Raw genomic sequence first — 9,545 nt, forward strand, 5'->3', positions numbered from 1 at the left:
TTTCACGTTGCCATGCTACCACCGATAGCGTAGCTCCTAATTTACTATAAATACTACACATAACCCATAATTCCTCCATTCGCTTTGATGAAGGGCTAACGCTCGAAGCATCAGCTTTTAGAATCTCTGTACGGTGGTCAATTTACATTATAAACTCCATTGATAAAACCAAATTTTTGATTTATTATCATTGCTGACTACAAAAAGGCTTTTGATTTAACTGATCATAGTATACTATTGAGAAAGCTTGAGGCATATGGTGTAGTATCTAAGGAACTTCTACTCTTAAAGGACTACCCAAAGTATAGAAGGCAATCGGTTGTTATTGATGGAGTAGTGGCATCGTCGTCTCGAAGAGGCGATAGTTGGTGCTGGGGATTTGGGCAGGATCTTGTATGACTGTGTAGCCCGATCCAGGAGTGGCAGTCTCTGTTGCAGGTGGCGCAGACGTGCCTCGTGGAATCGCGCGCACAGGCTTACAACTTCGGGCTAGTTCCATTGCAGAAGCTGCCGGAAGGAAGCGCTGAGCACCTGCCATCCGCCTTAGTTTTGCCCTGGGCAATTAGCAAAATTATTGAAAAATGCCCTCTGTCTCAGCCAATCAGCATTTAGTAATATTGCCCTCTACGTTTTTAAGGGATATAATTCCGAATGAGCGAGTTTGAGTGGAACATTGAAATGAGGCATAACTGTTGAAAGATGCTGGTGAGACTGTGATTAGGCTGGACTGTGAATGAAGTAATCGGGTTATTCGAAGTCCTACGGAATGGTCTTGCTTTGGACAAGACGACCAATAACCTACACTTTGAGTCTTCAATGAATTAAATGCCATTGTAAGCAACATGGACTTGGTGGAGAAGCATCGTCAAACGCCGATCAAGAAACATCTAAAACGTCTCAGTCTCTTCAGCAATTCTTGGTCTGAATGTTCCATTTCCCCTTTTAAGTATGTTCTCCGGTATCACCAATCCAAGAACCCAAGGCTGGTGGGGAATAATACATTCAATTTATTTAAATGATTCTTTTAGTATAATCTAAAACGGACCACCCAAGGTTTCTCATCTCGTTTGAATTTATTCCTTCATTTGACACGGCAAATGCCAAAGAAATACCTTACAAGTGTTGAATTCTACTAAAAAAAAGCAAAAAAGCGGGGTTTTGGTCGCGTAGCCTCTTATCTTTTCTGTAAGCGATTGCAATAAAAAACAAGTTCTCAAAAAGTGAGCGGGTCGTCTAACGGGTTCTAAGCCGACTTTCATATGTAAATAATAGGGAGCTTAAGATCTACGACGACGACGACGACGTCGACGAAAACGCCACAAAACAATGATATCATTGGTTAAAAGAGCATAAATAATCGTGCTCCACGTGCGGCACGAATTTTAGCTCATATTTTTGCGGTTCTCTGCGTGACGACGACGTGAAATCACTAAATTTTAGGTTTTGACGACAACGTGAGCATGCAACAGAGAATCTTTCATTCTCTATTTTCAGTCTGAAACCGCTCGTACCAATTTATTTTTAGGATACTTTTACTGGACTTTTACTAGAGCAAAGTTCTATTTTGAGGTGACGTTTTCTTCGACGTCGCCGTCGTAGATCTTAAGGTCCCTAATGACCTTCCGCGTCCAGGTAATTTTATATAATCCGTTTGGGTAATTTGCAAGGGCGTACCTGCCTGTAAGCCAACCAAGCACTGCTTTACAAGTTTTTTTTTCATTTCGGCAAAACGTTTTATCGGTCCGTGGGTAATCGCATTGAGAAACTTTTTACGGTTATAAAAAACTAAACTGGTGAGCAGCACTCTGCGAACTGTATCTGTAAAACTTAATCTCCGACAAGTTTCGTCTACCTAACGTAGACGTCTTCAGGGAGTTTTACAATAATACATTAAACGCCTGTATTCAAGCCATATCTGAAGGCAAAGATGACGGCCACAAAACCGTGGCCCCAAAACATTGTTTCTCACGCCTTGCCCTAATATTTTACAGTTGCGCTTGTTCCCTTTTGATCAAACGTTAATGTTTGTGGCAGTCATTTTGGAGAATAAACAAGTTTTAGAGAGACAGTTTGCAGAGTGAAACTTTCACTTGGCAACTATACGTACCAACCTTCCCTATGAATACTGTTTAATTTTAATTTCATCTCAAAACGGAATAACGATGTTTATTGTTACGTGGTAAACGTCTAAAAAAAACAATACAGTACATAATTCACCATGTTTTCGAAATCAACCCAATCAATTGTATGCTCTTCATCTTTAACTTTCCCTTTATCGATGAGAAGTCTCACGAAAACGTTCGAAGAAATGACTTGGCCTCTCTTTCACCGATCTGTGGATTAACTGAAAGCAGAGAAGAGATGTGTGGCGTCAGTCAAAACAAGATAGGGGTCTCCTCATTGTCGACCCCAGAGCTCTTTTGCGCATGACTGCCAGAAGCAGCGTAAGCACTGGGGTCGAGAATGGGGTCTCCTATGTGCTAGATGTCAAAATTCGGCGTGTACATAAGTGCAGTGCAGTTGTGCGGCGTGCATTTGCACATACGTGCAGTGAATGGCCAAAGATAAACAGAGAGCTGTGCGTATTCAGTACCCAAGCTATTGAAAAGCAACTCTGTATGATACATCACTCGAGATAAGATGAGTGGATGTGGATGCGTTGAAAGATGGTTGGATTTTTAAGAGTGAATTCCACATTAAATTTCAAGCGAAAAACCAATATCACACGAATCGCGAAGCGATGAGCGCGATAACAGTTTTTCATGTGAAATTTAACGTCGAATTCACGAGTAAGGTGGTGAATTTCCCTTGAATCGCATAGCTTTTTGAAAATGTCCTCGGTCGGATGTTGCAGCATTCAGTGGGCGCTAAAAGAAGCCATTTCAAGTGATTGAACTGTTACCTGTCAATAGCCAGCAAATAGGAATCAAGCCGAATACACAAAAGTTTATTTGTGTTTTACAAATCTTCGTTTTCTGGACCTTTACAGAAGCTCTAATTTATATTTTCTTCTTGAAAATCATCAAACTGAATGCACCGGGAGCTTCTAATATCGGGTAAACTGTATTTATCCAGCACAATTCATGAACTCGCGAAAACTGTTCGACAGCGCCTGAAAGAAGGACAACGTTCACCCAAACAAACGATGCCAACTCAACAAATACTTTGGTAAGTTGTTGTTCGCCTCCAAATATTAAACAGTTACTCGAACTGGACTTTAATTTAAAATACAACGTCCATTGCTAACGTGAAATTTTGGGAAGCAAAACAAGAAAAATTCAAAAACGGAGTAAAGAGTGTTTTTTTTTTCAACACAGAGATTCTGAATTGCTGTTGCTACCGTTGGGATTAACGTTCAACTGAAAATTAATGGAAATATTTACTGACCTCTAGTTCATCTTCTGTATGCTCTACAACTGAAACCTGCTTTTCCTCGGTCGCAGAAGAACTTTTGTCTTTTTCTCCTCCTTCAGCCATTTTTACTTTGGCGAGAGACTGCTGCCGATTTCTCCGATTCTCGTGCTCGTAAGGGTAAGCGGTTTCTCAGAAAATCTCAACAAGTAAGTCATACTTTGAATTAAAGCAAGGAAAATCTTCTGCTTCGTCTCTTCGGTCAGGTTTTTGCTTTGTAAATGGAGAAAATGTTTTTGAAAACATAATGATTTCTAATTTCTGAATCACGTCAGCAATATCCCTTCAAGCACAAGTGCAATTCCACGCTAAATACCCTATCTTCGGTAGCCAATCAGACCGCGAGTTTACCTTTACCTATGCGATTCTAGCGGTAATCATGGATTAGTAAAGTGAAGTTCCATGTCTAGTAAACTGATTGCCCAGAGTTTGTTTGTTTCCTACAAAACACATCACTGCGCAGCTTTCTGATGTTCTGATAAGAAGCTTTAGTCATATTTGCAAGTGATACTTCAAATGAATCAACACAACTTCACTTGGCCAGGCCAAACTTCGAACTTCACATGAGACGAACTAAATAATAGTTTGGGTCGATCCAAATTAATTTGGATCGACCTAAATTAAAAAGGTTGGGTCAAACGCCCAACTTAACTTCGAACCAAATGCAAAAGCGAATCTCTCAGTTAGCGGGATTCCAGCAAAATGGCGCAAATGAATACAAGAAAGAAGTAATTACATTCTTTGCAGTTCTACAAAACTACGTTCCATACTGCAGCAAATACTGATATTCTAACAAATTCGGTGGAATGCTCATTTCTCAGTGACAACCCCGCTATTCCTCGCACGGAAAAAAAAAATTCAACTAATGTTCGTTGGATTTTTGCAAATCATGAGGCGCGCACATGTACCTCATGAACGCATTTCAAAAATTAACGAAAACACACAACATAGGTCTTCGCCGTCATTTATCGGCGTTGAATTCAACCTAGCTCCCTAACTCGCGATGTTTATAATAGATTGCCACAAAAAAACACACTCTGCCAACCCATGCTCTGTTATAAATATTTTGATATCGAAGCTAAAATATACATTATCATACAAATTTATAATTTATGAATTAAGTTCGACTCATGAAAAGTCCGACGTTTGTCCCAGACTCGATCTTTACACGTTCTATCCGTCTGAGGTGGACGGATAGAACGTGTGCATGGGTCGATCCAAATACAGTTCGTCGAACTTAATTGAGTCAAACGTCGATTTTATCATGAACTTATTAAATTGGTTCTATTTAGTTGGTCTTATGTAAAGTTCGACGTTTGGCCTGGGCCTTACCTTTGGGAAAACAGCAAAGAAAACGGCGGAGCAACCAACACGCACAACTGCAAAGCACGTGGAAATACGGGGAATTTTTACCGCTTTCATTTGAGTATGCGGGCATTACGATACGAACCCGTTGTCGAGGCATGACAGATTCACAATCACATCAGACCGAGGTGATGTGTGCCCGTCGGCCAGCCAGTCTAAGACGGCGTTCAAACCCTGAAATCGCATAGCATTGCCATCGATACTCGATTAAGATGCGTCCTCCTTCGTCGAAACGCGATTAGTAAGAAGGTTTTTATTATCAGGGCCGGTTCCAAAGTAGCTATGAAGCTTTGGGCGTTAGCCCTTCGTCAGAGCGAATCGAGGGATTATGGGTTACGTGTAGTTTTTATAGTAGAATAGGAGCTACGCTATTGGTGGTAACATGGCAACGTGAAAAGTAGGAATATATTAGTTAAATGAAAAGCGTTCGTTAATACCGTGAGGATTAAGGGTGCCGATTTGAAAGATGAATTTTTGTTCCAGATTCTTGCGGCTTTCCGTCGTACCTAGATGTAGGGAAAGGCCGCAGATAGCCATGTGTTTTTTGGAGTGGTTAGGCAGATTAAAATGGCGAGCGACTGGCTTAGATGCATCCTTGTCATTCTTCTCAACATCGCGAAGGTGTTCGCGGAATCGGTCACCTAGTCGTCTACCTGTCTCACCAATGTATAATTTATTGCATAACGTACAGGTTATGCAATAAATGACATTTGCGGAGGTACATGTGAAACGATCGGTGATCTTAACAGATCGCTTAGGTCCCGATATCTTGCTAGTGTTAACAATGAAAAGACAAGTTTTGCATCGTGAGCGCGCGCATTTGAAAGTGCCGGGTTGCTCGTTGGTTTTGAGCGCGCTTCTAACTAAAAAGTTGCCTACGTTTTTGTCGCGTTTGAATGAAATAAGTGGAGGTTGCGAAAAGATTCTTTTTGTTAGAAGCGCGCTCAAAACCAACGAGCAACCCGGCACTTTCAAATGCGCGCGCTCACGATGCAAAACTTGTCTTTTCATTGTTAACACTAGCAAGATCTGTTAAGATCACCGACCGTTTCACATGTACCTCCGCAAATGTCATTTATTGCATAACCTGTACGTTATGCAATAAATTATACATTGGTGAGACAGGTAGACGACTAGGTGACCGATTCCGCGAACACCTTCGCGATGTTGAGAAGAATGACAAGGATGCATCTAAGCCAGTCGCTCGCCATTTTAATCTGCCTAACCACTCCAAAAAACACATGGCTATCTGCGGCCTTTCCCTACATCTAGGTACGACGGAAAGCCGCAAGAATCTGGAACAAAAATTCATCTTTCAAATCGGCACCCTTAATCCTCACGGTATTAACGAACGCTTTTCATTTAACTAATATATTCCTACTTTTCACGTTGCCATGTTACCACCAATAGCGTAGCTCCTATTCTACTATAAAAACTACACGTAACCCATAATCCCTCGATTCGCTCTGACGAAGGGCTAACGCTCGAAACGTCAGCTTTTAGAATCTCTGTACGGTGGTCAATTTACATTATCAACTCCGTTGATAAACCAAATTTTTGTATACTACTTCCCCACCGACGCAGCACCACAGTTTCTTTAGAAACTACCCCTTCATAGCTATGAAGCTATTTCTTACATGAAAAAAGAAAAGAGAAGTGGTGCTCATCATTAACCATTTACCTTTTTTAAAAATCAAGCTCTTTCTAGTACCACTGGAGAATCGTATATTCTCGTTTGACTTTTCCTGAGACTCGTGGAAGTTTTCGTCTCCCTCTTGAATCTTTTCAGTCATATCATAGTAATTCTCTTGAAATTTCTCATGCACCCTGTGTTGAGTTTCATGGTGCTCCTCGTGTACTCGCTTCACGTCCTCAATGTGATTTTGGATGCTCTGGCCATAATGATCGTAGAACTCGTGAAAATACTCGTAAGGTGCGAGTCCAAACTGAGGTGCAGTACGAGCAATGACCAAAACAGCGCAAATAATGGAAGACGGAAGGAGAATCCACGGAATCATCACACAAATCACAATGTTACACGCATGTTATCTGCAAAAAAATAATTAGTGTTGGAAATTTATCAAAACGTTTTTGCGGGCTTTCATCAATGACCACGCAGTTGTATATTCTTGCAGCAACTAGTCACTTCCTTCCTTTCGTTAGTAACACAATGATTCGCACAATCACTCAAACAACTTGGAAGCCGGAATGGAAAGGGCAGGGCTTCAAGGACATCAACAGTGTGGGTCCTTCCTCTAAAACACTTAGCATTCACTATTTTTTCCTTGAGTTTATCATTTTACAATGATTTAGCAATACATTTGATTTACACCGTCTTGTGATAAGGAAGGCTAACCTTAAGAGTACAGTAAACGGTAAAAATTCTGGGAGTGTACTTCACATATGACGTTTCCCTATTAGGCAGAAGCTAAAATTTGAGGAAATCATTCAATCAATCAAAGAGAACTTAAAATTGTGGAATGCAGAAATCTTACTATTATAGGCAGAACCCAAAGCGTTAAAACCTTTTAGTTCCAATGATTATGCATCGTGCGGGCTGGGATCAAACAACGAGGTGGCTGTCTATCACTCGAGGATATATCTAAAACGGTTATTTGGAATAACAGGTTTATTTGTATTCATGACAAGTCTTTCTACGATCAAAAACTGATTACCAAAGGTATAATTAGAATTAGTGATTTAATTTCGGTAGGAAATCGTTTTATTACTACAGGTAATTTGATTTGGGCTTTTCTCCTCTTGAAGTTTTTGAAATTACGGCTATAATTGATGCGATTCCTTGCAAATAGCGTGAGACTCTTAAGACAATTAGTTATGTGGATAAATCAAACTTTGTCCTCCAAAATGAAATCCAATTAAAATTGCTTGGTGTTCGAATTCCAATAAGTACAGCTATCTCTAACGTCTTGAGTGTTAACAACTTACACCAACAGCCCAGCAAAGATACACAGGTTTGTTTGGTGAATATTCCATAGAGTGGAAAGAAATTTACAACTTGCCGTTTAGGGTTGCTCTGGATACTAAGTCAAGAGAATTTCAATATCAAATATAGTATATTTAACAATTATTCCATGAGCGCGCGTTGGATATGAGATGATAGATAGCCAACGAGGCGCGTAGCGCCGAGTTGGCTATAATCATCTCATATCCAACAAGCGCGAGTGGAATAATTGTTTTATTAAAAACGCCCCCAAAATATAGAAAACGAGACTACAATAAAAATAAAAAGGCCCAAAAAATCACGCATATGCTTGCCGTGTTTGTAGATCATGGTATAATGGCTCATAGCCCATGATGGCATAGCCAATCAAAACTCTCGAATTGCATTATCCAATGATCCAGTTTTTAATAAAGATATTTAGCAACAAACACCCTATTAAATAAAATGGGTAAGATGGATTCCTCAATGTGCTCTTTTTGTGGAACTGTCGACGAATCTCTCGAGCATTTGTTTGTATTATGCTCCGTTATTACAACGTTTTGGAGTGATTTAATTCGTTGGTGTAGAAGTTTAAATGTCAAAATTGAAGCACTTGGCCTTTTAGATATATTGTCTGGCCTGTGGAGACGGAAGGAGGATTATTTGTTGAAGGATCAGGTTATCATCATTGCAAAACAATATTTATTTATTTATTTGTGTGTGTGTTTGTGATGTTTGTAATATTTTAAAATCTGGCAAAAATATTGAAATAAACTTTTAAAAAGTGGAAGTTTAGCAAGCTTGCTCTTGCGGAGAGAGCGCTTACGAGTGCGGGCGAGAGTATTAGACATGGATGCGTGACTGGTAATGTGAGATGAAGTGTAGTTGCTGTTAGTAGTTATGTTATTGTTAGGGGTTGTTAGGAGTTATGGGGAGGGGGGAGGGGGGGCTGGGAAAGTTCCTGGACAGGATGCCATACTTGCCGAAGTGTACAAGACAGGTAGCCCTACCCTGCTGAATCAGCTCACCAGCCTATACCAGTCCATGTGGGAAAAGAAACAGCTCCCCCAGAAATTCAGAGATGCCACCATCGCCCATATATACAAACGCAAGGGAAACCGCCAGTCCTGTAACAACCATTGCGGGGTCTCCCTCTCCATTGTTGGGAAGATCTTGGCCCGTGTTCTTCTAAACTGCCTGAGAGCCAGTGTGGCTTCCGCGCAGGTCGAGGAACAGTTGACATGATCTTTGCCGACCGTCAGCTGCAGGAGCAGTGCATTGAGCAACACCAAGACCTCTACACCACCTTCGTTGACCTGACCAAGGCCTTCAGCACGGTCAGTAGGAACAGCTTCTGGAAGATCATGGCCAACTTTGGTTGCCCCAAAACGTTCATCGCCATTGCCCGCCAATTCCACGATGGCATGATTGTCCATGTCCTCGGCGATTGCGACTCGTCTGACCCCTTCCCTGCCGCCAAAGGAGTCAAAAAAGGCGCGTTCTGGCCCCGACACTGTTCAGCATGATGTTCTCGGCCATGTTAATGGGTGCATTCAGAGACTGCGACGCCGGCATCCTCATCAGATACGGGTCAGACGGAAAATTGTATAACTCCAGGCGACTGCAAACCGTCAACAGAGTGTAGAGTGAAGGAGATAGTGATCAGAGACTTCCTCTTCGCCGATGACTGTGTCCTCAATGCCTCGACAGAGCCAAATTCTCCACTGTCAGTATCAAGAAGACTGAGGTGATGTTTCAGCCTATCCCTGGAAACCAACATCGAGAGCCTTCCATCACTGTCAAAGGGCAGATCCTGAAATCAGTCGAA

The 9,545-nt window shown here is 41.3% G+C and overlaps 1 long non-coding RNA gene across 1 annotated transcript in view; it reads right to left on the minus strand.

The window, feature by feature from the left end:
- Positions 1-7,312: 7,312 nt before the first annotated feature.
- The window catches only part of LOC138055337 (uncharacterized), an 11,337-nt gene continuing 9,104 nt past the window's right edge, over positions 7,313-9,545 (minus strand). Inside the window, exon 3 of the long non-coding RNA XR_011133427.1 lies at positions 7,313-7,378. This is a non-coding gene — a long non-coding RNA (uncharacterized lncRNA). The remainder of the gene's footprint in view (positions 7,379-9,545) is intronic.

This window comes from Montipora capricornis, chromosome 1, assembly GCF_036669925.1.
Source record: "Montipora capricornis isolate CH-2021 chromosome 1, ASM3666992v2, whole genome shotgun sequence".
In the NCBI taxonomy this organism is placed as follows: domain Eukaryota; kingdom Metazoa; phylum Cnidaria; class Anthozoa; order Scleractinia; family Acroporidae; genus Montipora; species Montipora capricornis.